The sequence below is a fragment of the Taudactylus pleione genome, unplaced genomic scaffold, assembly GCF_031769625.1.
Source record: "Taudactylus pleione unplaced genomic scaffold, aTauple2 ptg000923l, whole genome shotgun sequence".
NCBI lineage: Eukaryota > Metazoa > Chordata > Amphibia > Anura > Myobatrachidae > Taudactylus > Taudactylus pleione.
The window spans coordinates 84,174-104,926 of record NW_028285324.1 but is presented as its reverse complement, the minus strand read 5'-3'; positions in this window follow the sequence as shown (position 1 = coordinate 104,926).

Sequence of the window (20,753 nt, the reverse complement as noted above, 5' to 3'; positions counted from 1 at the left end):
GCAGACACAATTAGGCATCTCGTCAGTTATTGTGAGCCAATTATGCTATTTTTCATCCATTCAGAATGGCTACCTGTTCTGCAAGTGCACCCCACTGCTTCCAAGTCTGCAGGATGATTGCATTAAATAATGCAATTGGACAGGGTATCCGACCTCTTTAAGAAATGCCTTGAAAACCATCTTAAATATTTTCTACTTAAAGGGACTATAACCTTCCATATGTCGTTTGCTTCATTTTGTCCAGCACAGAAGAGTATATACTGTATGTTAGAAAACATTTTATATTATTTCTGTTTCACCTGATCTCTTTTATTTTTTGTGTCCTTTCTAGACTTGACCACTTCCCCAATGACATCATGTACCACCGCCATATCCTGCACATTGCCATTAGGTCATAACCTTAAACTATTATGTAGTGCGAAGATTATCAAATCTCAATTCTATTAACAGGATAGTAGACCTCACAGCCTCTTAACCTTCTAAGAGACTCCATTATGAAAAAAAGAAAAGACCACATCAAGTAAAGTCAATTTGAAAATATATTTATTATGAATTTTTAGCACAAGGAAAATAACACTTTATTTTTACTCTGCATTGTAAATAAATTAGTGCCCAAGATTAGCCGAAGGCTCTTACAAGGTTGTCCTATAAGAGGACCAAGATGGTGGAAGCCTCGTGACTCACAAAGAATCATCCTTCAGCACTCAGGAGAGGAAAAACCCCCTGTGGAGGAAACCTCTGGGGACCCATGGCTTGAAGGATTGCCCGTCCCTCTGGGCACTAGGAGGCTATGCAGAGTTATATTTCCAAACTTATTTAAAATACTGTATGAACATTTGACACTAAAATACAGTATACAGTTTACCACATTAATAAATAACATTGGCTGACATCATTAATATAGTTCCTGTCCACATCTCCTGACATTACCCAATTTACATTCCTCACAAAGCTGTGCAATTTTCTGAAGAGGATGGTCATCCCCTTTTGAGAAGCACCGAGTTTATCCGAATGGCTACTACATTGCGATAGATGTGCTGTGCTGTTAGAACCTCCAATTATAGAAATAAACAAGCTCAAGGTCATATTTTAGGGAAGTCAAGCTCCAAGTCTGCAGGCACATCCAAGTGAAACGCCCTTGTCTTTGATGAGATACTTACCTCAAGAGGATATTTTTCCCTCAGTGAGCTGGGTGCAAGAGATATATTTGGAGTATGTTAATGCCAGCAATGATAATGCTATGTCAGTGTCCTGGGCGGTTAAGAGTGAGCAACAGCAAAGAGTTACCATTATGACATCACAGCATGACCTCACTCGAGTTCTACATTCCTTAAAGGAGAAGTGCACAAAATAATCTCTACTGATGTGTGATATTTTTATATTCTCCATCACCTCTGCTTCCCATGATACACCTGCCATTTATTATTATTATTATTATTACACATCTTTCCCTTTGCCTTCTCCTTATTCGCCAAAGTTCTCTTTTACTGCATCCACTCATTTAATCAATCAGTTCCTATCAGCTCTTTCTCATTTCATTAACCTGCTGCTTCTGTCCAATTTTTATTTTTCAAGACTGCTACTTGGGTAGAAAACAAGCAAGGGATTAAATGAAAATAAAAAACACAATTAATATGAAAATACTGCTAGGATGTTTATAAATTGAAATGACATTAATAGCTAGGCCAAGGCTAGTTATTTCTGCACCTCTATAGGTGTGTGCAAAGCCAAGCGTGGTTTTCCTGCAGGATGACCAGCATTACATCAGCGTGCAATATTCTGATGGAAACGTGCTTCTTTTTGAATCTGCCCAATAGTCTCTGTTCCCAGTATAGAATAGAATTGGCAATGATGAATATACAGTGGAGGACCGATTTTGCCCATTATACAGTAGACTTTTAGGATTGATAAATATTCAATTTAGCCTAATGTAACTTTTGATCAGTATGCAATATATCCCTGTTATGCTTGGCCACTATACAGAATAGGCCCACTGTGCTAAATATACGTACACTCTGGGGGTCATTTAGAGTTGGCTGTGCTGGCAAAGTGACTGTGTAAGGGGGCACACTGCTCGCTGATGTATGCTGCGCTATATTCTGCTGATTAAAGGGGCTGTGTCCAGACTCACAAGTAGCTTTGTGTGCAAAAAAAACAAAGTTTAAAAGTAAAAAAAAAAATTTAAGAGATTTAAAAGTTTAAAAAGTAAAAAAACCCACTTTTTTTTTGTGCTGTACCCCACTGTGTATACAAGCACCTTGACTCCTTGGGCTGTACCCCACTGTGTATACAAGTACTGTGATTCCTTTGGCCATAGCCCACTGTGTTTACATGCACCGTGACTCATTGGGCCTTAGCCCTCTGTGTGTCCGTAACACACAAGTACTGTGACTCAGTAGTCAGTGGCAATGTTTCATAGATGTGCTTTAAACTGTGGTATCTGTGCCGCAACTCTGTCGCTTAGTAACCTGCCAGCTCACTGCAGCCTTTGGCCAATCATGGTGAAAATAATATTGTGAGCTGTGAGGTGGTCTAAATTGACTGTAAATTACTGGAAATGAATGTTATTGAGGTTAATAATAGTCTAGGAACAAAAAAATGCCCAAATTATGTGATTTTAGCTTTCTTTGTCAATTTTTGTAAAAAAATCCAAATCTAAATTCAAATCCAAAACCAGTCATGGCGCTTTGGCAAATCCAAATCCAAGGCCGGACGACGAATCAGAGCCAAATCCAAATCCAGCAAAAATGGTCTGGCGCACATATCTAGTTTATATGTGTTTTTTCTGTGGCAGTACAGGTCCCAGCAGGTCCTGGGTGATTTCTTCAAGCTTCAACATGCTTTTTCAGCCATGGGTATGCAGGCACTTGTAGTGCTAAAAGTGCCTGCATACGCAAGCCGTTTTATTTATTTGGCTGGCTGCATTTGTGTGAAAGAGGTGTGTGTGTCTGTGTACGCTTTTGTCAGGGTGTGTGTGTCTGGGGAGGTTATGATGTGCTGAGAGACGATGCAGGGGGAGATGGTGTGGCTAAGAGATGCAGGGGGCAGGAAATACACAGGGGGAATGAGTGTGGTTGAACCGCTGTTGTAAGTTGATGACCTTGTTAATATTCCCACACAAACAGGCATCTTCTGGACGATGTGCCCTACATGAATAATGAATGCCGACTGCAGACGCTGTCTTCCCATGGAGGATATATTTCTTCAGAGGTTCCACATTGTGAGAAACCACCGCATCGGTAAGGTGTATATGGAATAGAAAGTAATGTTCCCAGAGTGACGAGAAATGGGTGGAGTGTCATGTTGGCACGCCCCATTTTTAGTGGCCATGCCCCTTTGGTATGTGACCACGCCCATTTTTTCCTGCGCGCCAGAGGCGCGCATAAATACCTTTCTCTGTGGGTCTATGGGGGGGTCGGGGGGGGGGGGCACGCAGTTTTTCTCAACTTGCCCTAGGCTCCAAAGACCCTAGTGATGCCTCTGGCTGATTTGTTTTCTAGGGAAGAGGCACACATCCCCTGCAGAATATGCTTGGACTAGGTGACAGGAGGACCCCATGCTTTGGGTTTTCTTCTTATGGTGTCAACAGCACAGGATCATGACATTGAGCAATTGCCTGGGTCTTGGCAGACACAATTAGGCATCTCGTCAGTTATTGTGAGCCAATTATGCCATTTTTCATCCATTCAGAATGGCTACCTGTTCTGCAAGTGCACCCCACTGCTTCCAAGTCTGCAGGATGATTGCATTAAATAATGCAATTGGACAGGGTATCCGACCTCTTTAAGAAATGCCTTGAAAACCATCTTAAATATTTTCTACTTAAAGGGACTATAACCTTCCATATGTCGTTTGCTTCATTTTGTCCAGCACAGAAGAGTATATACTGTATGTTAGAAAACATTTTATATTATTTCTGTTTCACCTGATCTCTTTTATTTTTTGTGTCCTTTCTAGTCTTGACCACTTCCCCAATGACATCATGTACCACCGCCATATCCTGCACATTGCCATTAGGTCATAACCTTAAACTATTATGTAGTGCGAAGATTATCAAATCTCAATTCTATTAACAGGATAGTAGACCTCACAGCCTCTTAACCTTCTAAGAGACTCCATTATGAAAAAAAGAAAAGACCACATCAAGTAAAGTCAATTTGAAAATATATTTATTATGAATTTTTAGCACAAGGAAAATAACACTTTATTTTTACTCTGCATTGTAAATAAATTAGTGCCCAAGATTAGCCGAAGGCTCTTACAAGGTTGTCCTATAAGAGGACCAAGATGGTGGAAGCCTCGTGACTCACAAAGAATCATCCTTCAGCACTCAGGAGAGGAAAAACCCCCTGTGGAGGAAACCTCTGGGGACCCATGGCTTGAAGGATTGCCCGTCCCTCTGGGCACTAGGAGGCTATGCAGAGTTATATTTACAAACTTATTTAAAATACTGTATGAACATTTGACACTAAAATACAGTATACAGTTTACCACATTAATAAATAACATTGGCTGACGTCATTAATATAGTTCCTGTCCACATCTCCTGACATTACCCAATTTACATTCCTCACAAAGCTGCGCAATTTTCTGAAGAGGATGGTCATCCCCTTTTGAGAAGCACCGAGTTTATCCGAATGGCTACTACATTGCGATAGATGTGCTGTGCTGTTAGAACCTCCAATTATAGAAATAAACAAGCTCAAGGTCATATTTTAGGGAAGTCAAGCTCCAAGTCTGCAGGCACATCCAAGTGAAACGCCCTTGTCTTTGATGAGATACTTACCTCAAGAGGATATTTTTCCCTCAGTGAGCTGGGTGCAAGAGATATATTTGGAGTATGTTAATGCCAGCAATGATAATGCTATGTCAGTGTCCTGGGCGGTTAAGAGTGAGCAACAGCAAAGAGTTACCATTATGACATCACAGCATGACCTCACTCGAGTTCTACATTCCTTAAAGGAGAAGTGCACAAAATAATCTCTACTGATGTGTGATATTTTTATATTCTCCATCACCTCTGCTTCCCATGATACACCTGCCATTTATTATTATTATTATTATTATTACACATCTTTCCCTTTGCCTTCTCCTTATTCGCCAAAGTTCTCTTTTACTGCATCCACTCATTTAATCAATCAGTTCCTATCAGCTCTTTCTCATTTCATTAACCTGCTGCTTCTGTCCAATTTTTATTTTTCAAGACTGCTACTTGGGTAGAAAACAAGCAAGGGATTAAATGAAAATAAAAAACACAATTAATATGAAAATACTGCTAGGATGTTTATAAATTGAAATGACATTAATAGCTAGGCCAAGGCTAGTTATTTCTGCACCTCTATAGGTGTGTGCAAAGCCGAGCGTGGTTTTCCTGCAGGATGACCAGCATTACATCAGCGTGCAATATTCTGATGGAAACGTGCTTCTTTTTGAATCTCCCCAATAGTCTCTGTTCCCAGTATAGAATAGAATTGGCAATGAGGTATATACAGTGGAGGACCGATTTTGCCCATTATACAGTAGACTTTTAGGATTGATAAATATTCAATTTAGCCTAATGTAACTTTTGATCAGTATGCAATATATCCCTGTTATGCTTGGCCACTATACAGAATAGGCCCACTGTGCTAAATATACGTACACTCTGGGGGTCATTTAGAGTTGGCTGTGCTGGCAAAGTGACTGTGTAAGGGGGCACACTGCTCGCTGATGTATGCTGCGCTATATTCTGCTGATTAAAGGGGCTGTGTCCAGACTCACAAGTAGCTTTGTGTGCAAAAAAAACAAAGTTTAAAAGTAAAAAAAAAAATTTAATAGATTTAAAAGTTTAAAAAGTAAAAAAACCCACTTTTTTTTTGTGCTGTACCCCACTGTGTATACAAGCACCTTGACTCCTTGGGCTGTACCCCACTGTGTATACAAGTACTGTGATTCCTTTGGCCATAGCCCACTGTGTTTACATGCACCGCGACTCATTGGGCCTTAGCCCTCTGTGTGTCCGTAACACACAAGTACTGTGACTCAGTAGTCAGTGGCAATGTTTCATAGATGTGCTTTAAACTGTGGTATCTGTGCTGCAACTCTGTCGCTTAGTAACCTGCCAGCTCACTGCAGCCTTTGGCCAATCATGGTGAAAATAATAATGTGAGCTGTGAGGTGGTCTAAATTGACTGTAAATTACTGGAAATGAATGTTATTGAGGTTAATAATAGTCTAGGAACAAAAAAATGCCCAAATTATGTGATTTTAGCTTTCTTTGTCAATTTTTGTAAAAAAATCCAAATCTAAATTCAAATCCAAAACCAGTCATGGCGCTTTGGCAAATCCAAATCCAAGGCCGGACGACGAATCAGAGCCAAATCCAAATCCAGCAAAAATGGTCTGGCGCACATATCTAGTTTATATGTGTTTTTTCTGTGGCACTACAGGTCCCAGCAGGTCCTGGGTGATTTCTTCAAGCTTCAACATGCTTTTTCAGCCATGGGTATGCAGGCACTTGTAGTGCTAAAAGTGCCTGCATACGCAAGCCGTTTTATTTATTTGGCTGGCTGCATTTGTGTGAAAGAGGTGTGTGTGTCTGTGTACGCTTTTGTCAGGGTGTGTGTGTCTGGGGAGGTTATGATGTGCTGAGAGACGATGCAGGGGGAGATGGTGTGGCTAAGAGATGCAGGGGGCAGGAAATACACAGGGGGAATGAGTGTGGTTGAACCGCTGTTGTAAGTTGATGACCTTGTTAATATTCCCACACAAACAGGCATCTTCTGGACGATGTGCCCTACATGAATAATGAATGCCGACTGCAGACGCTGTCTTCCCATGGAGGATATATTTCTTCAGAGGTTCCACATTGTGAGAAACCACCGCATCGGTAAGGTGTATATGGAATAGAAAGTAATGTTCCCAGAGTGACGAGAAATGGGTGGAGTGTCATGTTGGCACGCCCCATTTTTAGTGGCCATGCCCCTTTGGTATGTGACCACGCCCATTTTTTCCTGCACGCCAGAGGCGCGCATAAATACCTTTCTCTGTGGGTCTATGGGGGGGTCGGGGGGGGCACGCAGTTTTTCTCAACTTGCCCTAGGCTCCAAAGACCCTAGTGATGCCTCTGGCTGATTTTTTTCCTAGGGAAGAGGCACACATCCCCTGCAGAATATGCTTGGACTAGGTGACAGGAGGACCCCATGCTTTGGGTTTTCTTCTTATGGTGTCAACAGCACAGGATCATGACATTGAGCAATTGCCTGGGTCTTGGCAGACACAATTAGGCATCTCGTCAGTTATTGTGAGCCAATTATGCCATTTTTCATCCATTCAGAATGGCTACCTGTTCTGCAAGTGCACCCCACTGCTTCCAAGTCTGCAGGATGATTGCATTAAATAATGCAATTGGACAGGGTATCCGACCTCTTTAAGAAATGCCTTGAAAACCATCTTAAATATTTTCTACTTAAAGGGACTATAACCTTCCATATGTCGTTTGCTTCATTTTGTCCAGCACAGAAGAGTATATACTGTATGTTAGAAAACATTTTATATTATTTCTGTTTCACCTGATCTCTTTTATTTTTTGTGTCCTTTCTAGTCTTGACCACTTCCCCAATGACATCATGTACCACCGCCATATCCTGCACATTGCCATTAGGTCATAACCTTAAACTATTATGTAGTGCGAAGATTATCAAATCTCAATTCTATTAACAGGATAGTAGACCTCACAGCCTCTTAACCTTCTAAGAGACTCCATTATGAAAAAAAGAAAAGACCACATCAAGTAAAGTCAATTTGAAAATATATTTATTATGAATTTTTAGCACAAGGAAAATAACACTTTATTTTTACTCTGCATTGTAAATAAATTAGTGCCCAAGATTAGCCGAAGGCTCTTACAAGGTTGTCCTATAAGAGGACCAAGATGGTGGAAGCCTCGTGACTCACAAAGAATCATCCTTCAGCACTCAGGAGAGGAAAAACCCCCTGTGGAGGAAACCTCTGGGGACCCATGGCTTGAAGGATTGCCCGTCCCTCTGGGCACTAGGAGGCTATGCAGAGTTATATTTACAAACTTATTTAAAATACTGTATGAACATTTGACACTAAAATACAGTATACAGTTTACCACATTAATAAATAACATTGGCTGACGTCATTAATATAGTTCCTGTCCACATCTCCTGACATTACCCAATTTACATTCCTCACAAAGCTGCGCAATTTTCTGAAGAGGATGGTCATCCCCTTTTGAGAAGCACCGAGTTTATCCGAATGGCTACTACATTGCGATAGATGTGCTGTGCTGTTAGAACCTCCAATTATAGAAATAAACAAGCTCAAGGTCATATTTTAGGGAAGTCAAGCTCCAAGTCTGCAGGCACATCCAAGTGAAACGCCCTTGTCTTTGATGAGATACTTACCTCAAGAGGATATTTTTCCCTCAGTGAGCTGGGTGCAAGAGATATATTTGGAGTATGTTAATGCCAGCAATGATAATGCTATGTCAGTGTCCTGGGCGGTTAAGAGTGAGCAACAGCAAAGAGTTACCATTATGACATCACAGCATGACCTCACTCGAGTTCTACATTCCTTAAAGGAGAAGTGCACAAAATAATCTCTACTGATGTGTGATATTTTTATATTCTCCATCACCTCTGCTTCCCATGATACACCTGCCATTTATTATTATTATTATTATTATTACACATCTTTCCCTTTGCCTTCTCCTTATTCGCCAAAGTTCTCTTTTACTGCATCCACTCATTTAATCAATCAGTTCCTATCAGCTCTTTCTCATTTCATTAACCTGCTGCTTCTGTCCAATTTTTATTTTTCAAGACTGCTACTTGGGTAGAAAACAAGCAAGGGATTAAATGAAAATAAAAAACACAATTAATATGAAAATACTGCTAGGATGTTTATAAATTGAAATGACATTAATAGCTAGGCCAAGGCTAGTTATTTCTGCACCTCTATAGGTGTGTGCAAAGCCGAGCGTGGTTTTCCTGCAGGATGACCAGCATTACATCAGCGTGCAATATTCTGATGGAAACGTGCTTCTTTTTGAATCTCCCCAATAGTCTCTGTTCCCAGTATAGAATAGAATTGGCAATGAGGTATATACAGTGGAGGACCGATTTTGCCCATTATACAGTAGACTTTTAGGATTGATAAATATTCAATTTAGCCTAATGTAACTTTTGATCAGTATGCAATATATCCCTGTTATGCTTGGCCACTATACAGAATAGGCCCACTGTGCTAAATATACGTACACTCTGGGGGTCATTTAGAGTTGGCTGTGCTGGCAAAGTGACTGTGTAAGGGGGCACACTGCTCGCTGATGTATGCTGCGCTATATTCTGCTGATTAAAGGGGCTGTGTCCAGACTCACAAGTAGCTTTGTGTGCAAAAAAAACAAAGTTTAAAAGTAAAAAAAAAAATTTAATAGATTTAAAAGTTTAAAAAGTAAAAAAACCCACTTTTTTTTTGTGCTGTACCCCACTGTGTATACAAGCACCTTGACTCCTTGGGCTGTACCCCACTGTGTATACAAGTACTGTGATTCCTTTGGCCATAGCCCACTGTGTTTACATGCACCGCGACTCATTGGGCCTTAGCCCTCTGTGTGTCCGTAACACACAAGTACTGTGACTCAGTAGTCAGTAGCAATGTTTCATAGATGTGCTTTAAACTGTGGTATCTGTGCTGCAACTCTGTCGCTTAGTAACCTGCCAGCTCACTGCAGCCTTTGGCCAATCATGGTGAAAATAATATTGTGAGCTGTGAGGTGGTCTAAATTGACTGTAAATTACTGGAAATGAATGTTATTGAGGTTAATAATAGTCTAGGAACAAAAAAATGCCCAAATTATGTGATTTTAGCTTTCTTTGTCAATTTTTGTAAAAAAATCCAAATCTAAATTCAAATCCAAAACCAGTCATGGCGCTTTGGCAAATCCAAATCCAAGGCCGGACGACGAATCAGAGCCAAATCCAAATCCAGCAAAAATGGTCTGGCGCACATATCTAGTTTATATGTGTTTTTTCTGTGGCACTACAGGTCCCAGCAGGTCCTGGGTGATTTCTTCAAGCTTCAACATGCTTTTTCAGCCATGGGTATGCAGGCACTTGTAGTGCTAAAAGTGCCTGCATACGCAAGCCGTTTTATTTATTTGGCTGGCTGCATTTGTGTGAAAGAGGTGTGTGTGTCTGTGTACGCTTTTGTCAGGGTGTGTGTGTCTGGGGAGGTTATGATGTGCTGAGAGACGATGCAGGGGGAGATGGTGTGGCTAAGAGATGCAGGGGGCAGGAAATACACAGGGGGAATGAGTGTGGTTGAACCGCTGTTGTAAGTTGATGACCTTGTTAATATTCCCACACAAACAGGCATCTTCTGGACGATGTGCCCTACATGAATAATGAATGCCGACTGCAGACGCTGTCTTCCCATGGAGGATATATTTCTTCAGAGGTTCCACATTGTGAGAAACCACCGCATCGGTAAGGTGTATATGGAATAGAAAGTAATGTTCCCAGAGTGACGAGAAATGGGTGGAGTGTCATGTTGGCACGCCCCATTTTTAGTGGCCATGCCCCTTTGGTATGTGACCACGCCCATTTTTTCCTGCACGCCAGAGGCGCGCATAAATACCTTTCTCTGTGGGTCTATGGGGGGGTCGGGGGGGGCACGCAGTTTTTCTCAACTTGCCCTAGGCTCCAAAGACCCTAGTGATGCCTCTGGCTGATTTTTTTCCTAGGGAAGAGGCACACATCCCCTGCAGAATATGCTTGGACTAGGTGACAGGAGGACCCCATGCTTTGGGTTTTCTTCTTATGGTGTCAACAGCACAGGATCATGACATTGAGCAATTGCCTGGGTCTTGGCAGACACAATTAGGCATCTCGTCAGTTATTGTGAGCCAATTATGCCATTTTTCATCCATTCAGAATGGCTACCTGTTCTGCAAGTGCACCCCACTGCTTCCAAGTCTGCAGGATGATTGCATTAAATAATGCAATTGGACAGGGTATCCGACCTCTTTAAGAAATGCCTTGAAAACCATCTTAAATATTTTCTACTTAAAGGGACTATAACCTTCCATATGTCGTTTGCTTCATTTTGTCCAGCACAGAAGAGTATATACTGTATGTTAGAAAACATTTTATATTATTTCTGTTTCACCTGATCTCTTTTATTTTTTGTGTCCTTTCTAGTCTTGACCACTTCCCCAATGACATCATGTACCACCGCCATATCCTGCACATTGCCATTAGGTCATAACCTTAAACTATTATGTAGTGCGAAGATTATCAAATCTCAATTCTATTAACAGGATAGTAGACCTCACAGCCTCTTAACCTTCTAAGAGACTCCATTATGAAAAAAAGAAAAGACCACATCAAGTAAAGTCAATTTGAAAATATATTTATTATGAATTTTTAGCACAAGGAAAATAACACTTTATTTTTACTCTGCATTGTAAATAAATTAGTGCCCAAGATTAGCCGAAGGCTCTTACAAGGTTGTCCTATAAGAGGACCAAGATGGTGGAAGCCTCGTGACTCACAAAGAATCATCCTTCAGCACTCAGGAGAGGAAAAACCCCCTGTGGAGGAAACCTCTGGGGACCCATGGCTTGAAGGATTGCCCGTCCCTCTGGGCACTAGGAGGCTATGCAGAGTTATATTTACAAACTTATTTAAAATACTGTATGAACATTTGACACTAAAATACAGTATACAGTTTACCACATTAATAAATAACATTGGCTGACGTCATTAATATAGTTCCTGTCCACATCTCCTGACATTACCCAATTTACATTCCTCACAAAGCTGCGCAATTTTCTGAAGAGGATGGTCATCCCCTTTTGAGAAGCACCGAGTTTATCCGAATGGCTACTACATTGCGATAGATGTGCTGTGCTGTTAGAACCTCCAATTATAGAAATAAACAAGCTCAAGGTCATATTTTAGGGAAGTCAAGCTCCAAGTCTGCAGGCACATCCAAGTGAAACGCCCTTGTCTTTGATGAGATACTTACCTCAAGAGGATATTTTTCCCTCAGTGAGCTGGGTGCAAGAGATATATTTGGAGTATGTTAATGCCAGCAATGATAATGCTATGTCAGTGTCCTGGGCGGTTAAGAGTGAGCAACAGCAAAGAGTTACCATTATGACATCACAGCATGACCTCACTCGAGTTCTACATTCCTTAAAGGAGAAGTGCACAAAATAATCTCTACTGATGTGTGATATTTTTATATTCTCCATCACCTCTGCTTCCCATGATACACCTGCCATTTATTATTATTATTATTATTATTACACATCTTTCCCTTTGCCTTCTCCTTATTCGCCAAAGTTCTCTTTTACTGCATCCACTCATTTAATCAATCAGTTCCTATCAGCTCTTTCTCATTTCATTAACCTGCTGCTTCTGTCCAATTTTTATTTTTCAAGACTGCTACTTGGGTAGAAAACAAGCAAGGGATTAAATGAAAATAAAAAACACAATTAATATGAAAATACTGCTAGGATGTTTATAAATTGAAATGACATTAATAGCTAGGCCAAGGCTAGTTATTTCTGCACCTCTATAGGTGTGTGCAAAGCCGAGCGTGGTTTTCCTGCAGGATGACCAGCATTACATCAGCGTGCAATATTCTGATGGAAACGTGCTTCTTTTTGAATCTCCCCAATAGTCTCTGTTCCCAGTATAGAATAGAATTGGCAATGAGGAATATACAGTGGAGGACCGATTTTGCCCATTATACAGTAGACTTTTAGGATTGATAAATATTCAATTTAGCCTAATGTAACTTTTGATCAGTATGCAATATATCCCTGTTATGCTTGGCCACTATACAGAATAGGCCCACTGTGCTAAATATACGTACACTCTGGGGGTCATTTAGAGTTGGCTGTGCTGGCAAAGTGACTGTGTAAGGGGGCACACTGCTCGCTGATGTATGCTGCGCTATATTCTGCTGATTAAAGGGGCTGTGTCCAGACTCACAAGTAGCTTTGTGTGCAAAAAAAACAAAGTTTAAAAGTAAAAAAAAAAATTTAAGAGATTTAAAAGTTTAAAAAGTAAAAAAACCCACTTTTTTTTTGTGCTGTACCCCACTGTGTATACAAGCACCTTGACTCCTTGGGCTGTACCCCACTGTGTATACAAGTACTGTGATTCCTTTGGCCATAGCCCACTGTGTTTACATGCACCGTGACTCATTGGGCCTTAGCCCTCTGTGTGTCCGTAACACACAAGTACTGTGACTCAGTAGTCAGTGGCAATGTTTCATAGATGTGCTTTAAACTGTGGTATCTGTGCCGCAACTCTGTCGCTTACTAACCTGCCAGCTCACTGCAGCCTTTGGCCAATCATGGTGAAAATAATATTGTGAGCTGTGAGGTGGTCTAAATTGACTGTAAATTACTGGAAATGAATGTTATTGAGGTTAATAATAGTCTAGGAACAAAAAAATGCCCAAATTATGTGATTTTAGCTTTCTTTGTCAATTTTTGTAAAAAAATCCAAATCTAAATTCAAATCCAAAACCAGTCATGGCGCTTTGGCAAATCCAAATCCAAGGCCGGACGACGAATCAGAGCCAAATCCAAATCCAGCAAAAATGGTCTGGCGCACATATCTAGTTTATATGTGTTTTTTCTGTGGCACTACAGGTCCCAGCAGGTCCTGGGTGATTTCTTCAAGCTTCAACATGCTTTTTCAGCCATGGGTATGCAGGCACTTGTAGTGCTAAAAGTGCCTGCATACGCAAGCCGTTTTATTTATTTGGCTGGCTGCATTTGTGTGAAAGAGGTGTGTGTGTCTGTGTACGCTTTTGTCAGGGTGTGTGTGTCTGGGGAGGTTATGATGTGCTGAGAGACGATGCAGGGGGAGATGGTGTGGCTAAGAGATGCAGGGGGCAGGAAATACACAGGGGGAATGAGTGTGGTTGAACCGCTGTTGTAAGTTGATGACCTTGTTAATATTCCCACACAAACAGGCATCTTCTGGACGATGTGCCCTACATGAATAATGAATGCCGACTGCAGACGCTGTCTTCCCATGGAGGATATATTTCTTCAGAGGTTCCACATTGTGAGAAACCACCGCATCGTTAAGGTGTATATGGAATAGAAAGTAATGTTCCCAGAGTGACGAGAAATGGGTGGAGTGTCATGTTGGCACGCCCCATTTTTAGTGGCCATGCCCCTTTGGTATGTGACCACGCCCATTTTTTCCTGCGCGCCAGAGGCGCGCATAAATACCTTTCTCTGTGGGTCTATGGGGGGGTCGGGGGGGGGGGCACGCAGTTTTTCTCAACTTGCCCTAGGCTCCAAAGACCCTAGTGATGCCTCTGGCTGATTTTTTTCCTTGGGAAGAGGCACACATCCCCTGCAGAATATGCTTGGACTAGGTGACAGGAGGACCCCATGCTTTGGGTTTTCTTCTTATGGTGTCAACAGCACAGGATCATGACATTGAGCAATTGCCTGGGTCTTGGCAGACACAATTAGGCATCTCGTCAGTTATTGTGAGCCAATTATGCCATTTTTCATCCATTCAGAATGGCTACCTGTTCTGCAAGTGCACCCCACTGCTTCCAAGTCTGCAGGATGATTGCATTAAATAATGCAATTGGACAGGGTATCCGACCTCTTTAAGAAATGCCTTGAAAACCATCTTAAATATTTTCTACTTAAAGGGACTATAACCTTCCATATGTCGTTTGCTTCATTTTGTCCAGCACAGAAGAGTATATACTGTATGTTAGAAAACATTTTATATTATTTCTGTTTCACCTGATCTCTTTTATTTTTTGTGTCCTTTCTAGTCTTGACCACTTCCCCAATGACATCATGTACCACCGCCATATCCTGCACATTGCCATTAGGTCATAACCTTAAACTATTATGTAGTGCGAAGATTATCAAATCTCAATTCTATTAACAGGATAGTAGACCTCACAGCCTCTTAACCTTCTAAGAGACTCCATTATGAAAAAAAGAAAAGACCACATCAAGTAAAGTCAATTTGAAAATATATTTATTATGAATTTTTAGCACAAGGAAAATAACACTTTATTTTTACTCTGCATTGTAAATAAATTAGTGCCCAAGATTAGCCGAAGGCTCTTACAAGGTTGTCCTATAAGAGGACCAAGATGGTGGAAGCCTCGTGACTCACAAAGAATCATCCTTCAGCACTCAGGAGAGGAAAAACCCCCTGTGGAGGAAACCTCTGGGGACCCATGGCTTGAAGGATTGCCCGTCCCTCTGGGCACTAGGAGGCTATGCAGAGTTATATTTACAAACTTATTTAAAATACTGTATGAACATTTGACACTAAAATACAGTATACAGTTTACCACATTAATAAATAACATTGGCTGACGTCATTAATATAGTTCCTGTCCACATCTCCTGACATTACCCAATTTACATTCCTCACAAAGCTGCGCAATTTTCTGAAGAGGATGGTCATCCCCTTTTGAGAAGCACCGAGTTTATCCGAATGGCTATTACATTGCGATAGATGTGCTGTGCTGTTAGAACCTCCAATTATAGAAATAAACAAGCTCAAGGTCATATTTTAGGGAAGTCAAGCTCCAAGTCTGCAGGCACATCCAAGTGAAACGCCCTTGTCTTTGATGAGATACTTACCTCAAGAGGATATTTTTCCCTCAGTGAGCTGGGTGCAAGAGATATATTTGGAGTATGTTAATGCCAGCAATGATAATGCTATGTCAGTGTCCTGGGCGGTTAAGAGTGAGCAACAGCAAAGAGTTACCATTATGACATCACAGCATGACCTCACTCGAGTTCTACATTCCTTAAAGGAGAAGTGCACAAAATAATCTCTACTGATGTGTGATATTTTTATATTCTCCATCACCTCTGCTTCCCATGATACACCTGCCATTTATTATTATTATTATTATTATTATTACACATCTTTCCCTTTGCCTTCTCCTTATTCGCCAAAGTTCTCTATTACTGCATCCACTCATTTAATCAATCAGTTCCTATCAGCTCTTTCTCATTTCATTAACCTGCTGCTTCTGTCCAATTTTTATTTTTCAAGACTGCTACTTGGGTAGAAAACAAGCAAGGGATTAAATGAAAATAAAAAACACAATTAATATGAAAATACTGCTAGGATGTTTATAAATTGAAATGACATTAATAGCTAGGCCAAGGCTAGTTATTTCTGCACCTCTATAGGTGTGTGCAAAGCCGAGCGTGGTTTTCCTGCAGGATGACCAGCATTACATCAGCGTGCAATATTCTGATGGAAACGTGCTTCTTTTTGAATCTCCCCAATAGTCTCTGTTCCCAGTATAGAATAGAATTGGCAATGAGGAATATACAGTGGAGGACCGATTTTGCCCATTATACAGTAGACTTTTAGGATTGATAAATATTCAATTTAGCCTAATGTAACTTTTGATCAGTATGCAATATATCCCTGTTATGCTTGGCCACTATACAGAATAGGCCCACTCTGCTAAATATACGTACACTCTGGGGGTCATTTAGAGTTGGCTGTGCTGGCAAAGTGACTGTGTAAGGGGGCACACTGCTCGCTGATGTATGCTGCGCTATATTCTGCTGATTAAAGGGGCTGTGTCCAGACTCACAAGTAGCTGTGTGTGCAAAAAAAACAAAGTTTAAAAGTAAAAAAAAAAATTTAAGAGATTTAAAAGTTTAAAAAGTAAAAAAAAACACTTTTTTTTTGTGCTGTACCCCACTGTGTATACAAGCACCTTGACTCCTTGGGCTGTACCCCACTGTGTATACAAGTACTGTGATTCCTTTGGCCATAGCCCACTGTGTTTACATGCACCGTGACTCATTGGGCCTTAGCCCTCTGTGTGTCCGTAACACACAAGTACTGTGACTCAGTAGTCAGTGGCAATGTTTCATAGATGTGCTTTAAACTGTGGTATCTGTGCCGCAACTCTGTCGCTTACTAACCTGCCAGCTCACTGCAGCCTTTGGCCAATCATGGTGAAAATAATATTGTGAGCTGTGAGGTGGTCTAAATTGACTGTAAATTACTGGAAATGAATGTTATTGAGGTTAATAATAGTCTAGGAACAAAAAAATGCCCAAATTATGTGATTTTAGCTTTCTTTGTCAATTTTTGTAAAAAAATCCAAATCTAAATTCAAATCCAAAACCAGTCATGGCGCTTTGGCAAATCCAAATCCAAGGCCGGACGACGAATCAGAGCCAAATCCAAATCCAGCAAAAATGGTCTGGCGCACATATCTAGTTTATATGTGTTTTTTCTGTGGCACTACAGGTCCCAGCAGGTCCTGGGTGATTTCTTCAAGCTTCAACATGCTTTTTCAGCCATGGGTATGCAGGCACTTGTAGTGCTAAAAGTGCCTGCATACGCAAGCCGTTTTATTTATTTGGCTGGCTGCATTTGTGTGAAAGAGGTGTGTGTGTCTGTGTACGCTTTTGTCAGGGTGTGTGTGTCTGGGGAGGTTATGATGTGCTGAGAGACGATGCAGGGGTAGATGGTGTGGCTAAGAGATGCAGGGGGCAGGAAATACACAGGGGGAATGAGTGTGGTTGAACCGCTGTTGTAAGTTGATGACCTTGTTAATATTCCCACACAAACAGGCATCTTCTGGACGATGTGCCCTACATGAATAATGAATGCCGACTGCAGACGCTGTCTTCCCATGGAGGATATATTTCTTCAGAGGTTCCACATTGTGAGAAACCACCGCATCGTTAAGGTGTATATGGAATAGAAAGTAATGTTCCCAGAGTGACGAGAAATGGGTGGAGTGTCATGTTGGCACGCCCCATTTTTAGTGGCCATGCCCCTTTGGTATGTGACCACGCCCATTTTTTCCTGCGCGCCAGAGGCGCGCATAAATACCTTTCTCTGTGGGTCTATGGGGGGGTCGGGGGGGGGGGCACGCAGTTTTTCTCAACTTGCCCTAGGCTCCAAAGACCCTAGTGAAGCCTCTGGCTGATTTTTTTCCTAGGGAAGAGGCACACATCCCCTGCAGAATATGCTTGGACTAGGTGACAGGAGGACCCCATGCTTTGGGTTTTCTTCTTATGGTGTCAACAGCACAGGATCATGACATTGAGCAATTGCCTGGGTCTTGGCAGACACAATTAGGCATCTCGTCAGTTATTGTGAGCCAATTATGCCATTTTTCATCCATTCAGAATGGCTACCTGTTCTGCAAGTGCACCCCACTGCTTCCAAGTCTGCAGGATGATTGCATTAAATAATGCAATTGGACAGGGTATCCGACCTCTTTAAGAAATGCCTTGAAAACCATCTTAAATATTTTCTACTTAAAGGGACTATAACCTTCCATATGTCGTTTGCTTCATTTTGTCCAGCACAGAAGAGTATATACTGTATGTTAGAAAACATTTTATATTATTTCTGTTTCACCTGATCTCTTTTATTTTTTGTGTCCTTTCTAGTCTTGACCACTTCCCCAATGACATCATGTACCACCGCCATATCCTGCACATTGCCATTAGGTCATAACCTTAAACTATTATGTAGTGCGAAGATTATCAAATCTCAATTCTATTAACAGGATAGTAGACCTCACAGCCTCTTAACCTTCTAAGAGACTCCATTATGAAAAAAAGAAAAGACCACATCAAGTAAAGTCAATTTGAAAATATATTTATTATGAATTTTTAGCACAAGGAAAATAACACTTTATTTTTACTCTGCATTGTAAATAAATTAGTGCCCAAGATTAGCCGAAGGCTCTTACAAGGTTGTCCTATAAGAGGACCAAGATGGTGGAAGCCTCGTGACTCACAAAGAATCATCCTTCAGCACTCAGGAGAGGAAAAACCCCCTGTGGAGGAAACCTCTGGGGACCCATGGCTTGAAGGATTGCCCGTCCCTCTGGGCACTAGGAGGCTATGCAGAGTTATATTTACAAACTTATTTAAAATACTGTATGAACATTTGACACTAAAATACAGTATACAGTTTACCACATTAATAAATAACATTGGCTGACGTCATTAATATAGTTCCTGTCCACATCTCCTGACATTACCCAATTTACATTCCTCACAAAGCTGCGCAATTTTCTGAAGAGGATGGTCATCCCCTTTTGAGAAGCACCGAGTTTATCCGAATGGCTACTACATTGCGATAGATGTGCTGTGCTGTTAGAACCTCCAATTATAGAAATAAACAAGCTCAAGGTCATATTTTAGGGAAGTCAAGCTCCAAGTCTGCAGGCACATCCAAGTGAAACGCCCTTGTCTTTGATGAGATACTTACCTCAAGAGGATATTTTTCCCTCAGTGAGCTGGGTGCAAGAGATATATTTGGAGTATGTTAATGCCAGCAATGATAATGCTATGTCAGTGTCCTGGGCGGTTAAGAGTGAGCAACAGCAAAGAGTTACCATTATGACATCACAGCATGACCTCACTCGAGTTCTACATTCCTTAAAGGAGAAGTGCACAAAATAATCTCTACTGATGTGTGATATTTTTATATTCTCCATCACCTCTGCTTCCCATGATACACCTGCCATTTATTATTATTATTATTATTATTACACATCTTTCCCTTTGCCTTCTCCTTATTCGCCAAAGTTCTCTATTACTGCATCCACTCATTTAATCAATCAGTTCCTATCAGCTCTTTCCCATTTCATTAACCTGCTGCTTCTGTCCAATTTTTATTTTTCAAGACTGCTACTTGGGTAGAAAACAAGCAAGGGATTAAATGAAAATAAAAAACACAATTAATATGAAAATACTGCTAGGATGTTTATAAATTGAAATGACATTAATAGCTAGGCCAAGGCTAGTTATTTCTGCACCTCTATAGGTGTGTGCAAAGCCGAGCGTGGTTTTCCTGCAGGATGACCAGCATTACATCAGCGTGCAATATTCTGATGGAAACGTGCTTCTTTTTGAATCTCCCCAATAGTCTCTGTTCCCAGTATAGAATAGAATTGGCAATGAGGAATATACAGTGGAGGACCGATTTTGCCCATTATACAGTAGACTTTTAGGATTGATAAATATTCAATTTAGCCTAATGTAACTTTTGATCAGTATGCAATATATCCCTGTTATGCTTGGCCACTATACAGAATAGGCCCACTCTGCTAAATATACGTACACTCTGGGGGTCATTTAGAGTTGGCTGTGCTGGCAAAGTGACTGTGTAAGGGGGCACACTGCTCGCTGATGTATGCTGCGCTATATTCTGCTGATTAAAGGGGCTGTGTCCAGACTCACAAGTAGCTTTGTGTGCAAAAAAAACAAAGTTTAAAAGTAAAAAAAAAAATTTAAGAGATTTAAAAGTTTAAAAAGTAAAAAAAAACACTTTTTTTTTGTGCTGTACCCCACTGTGTATACAAGCACCTTGACTCCTTGGGCTGTACCCCACTGTGTATACAAGTACTGTGATTCCTTTGGCCATAGCCCACTGTGTTTACATGCACCGTGACTCATTGGGCCTTAGCCCTCTGTGTGTCCGTAACACACAAGTACTGTGACTCAGTAGTCAGTGGCAATGTTTCATAGATGTGCTTTAAACTGTGGTATCTGTGCCGCAACTCTGTCGCTTAGTAACCTGCCAGCTCACTGCAGCCTTTGGCCAATCATGGTGAAAATAATATTGTGAGCTGTGAGGTGGTCTAAATTGACTGTAAATTACTGGAAATGAATGTTATTGAGGTTAATAATAGTCTAGGAACAAAAAAATGCCCAAATTATGTGA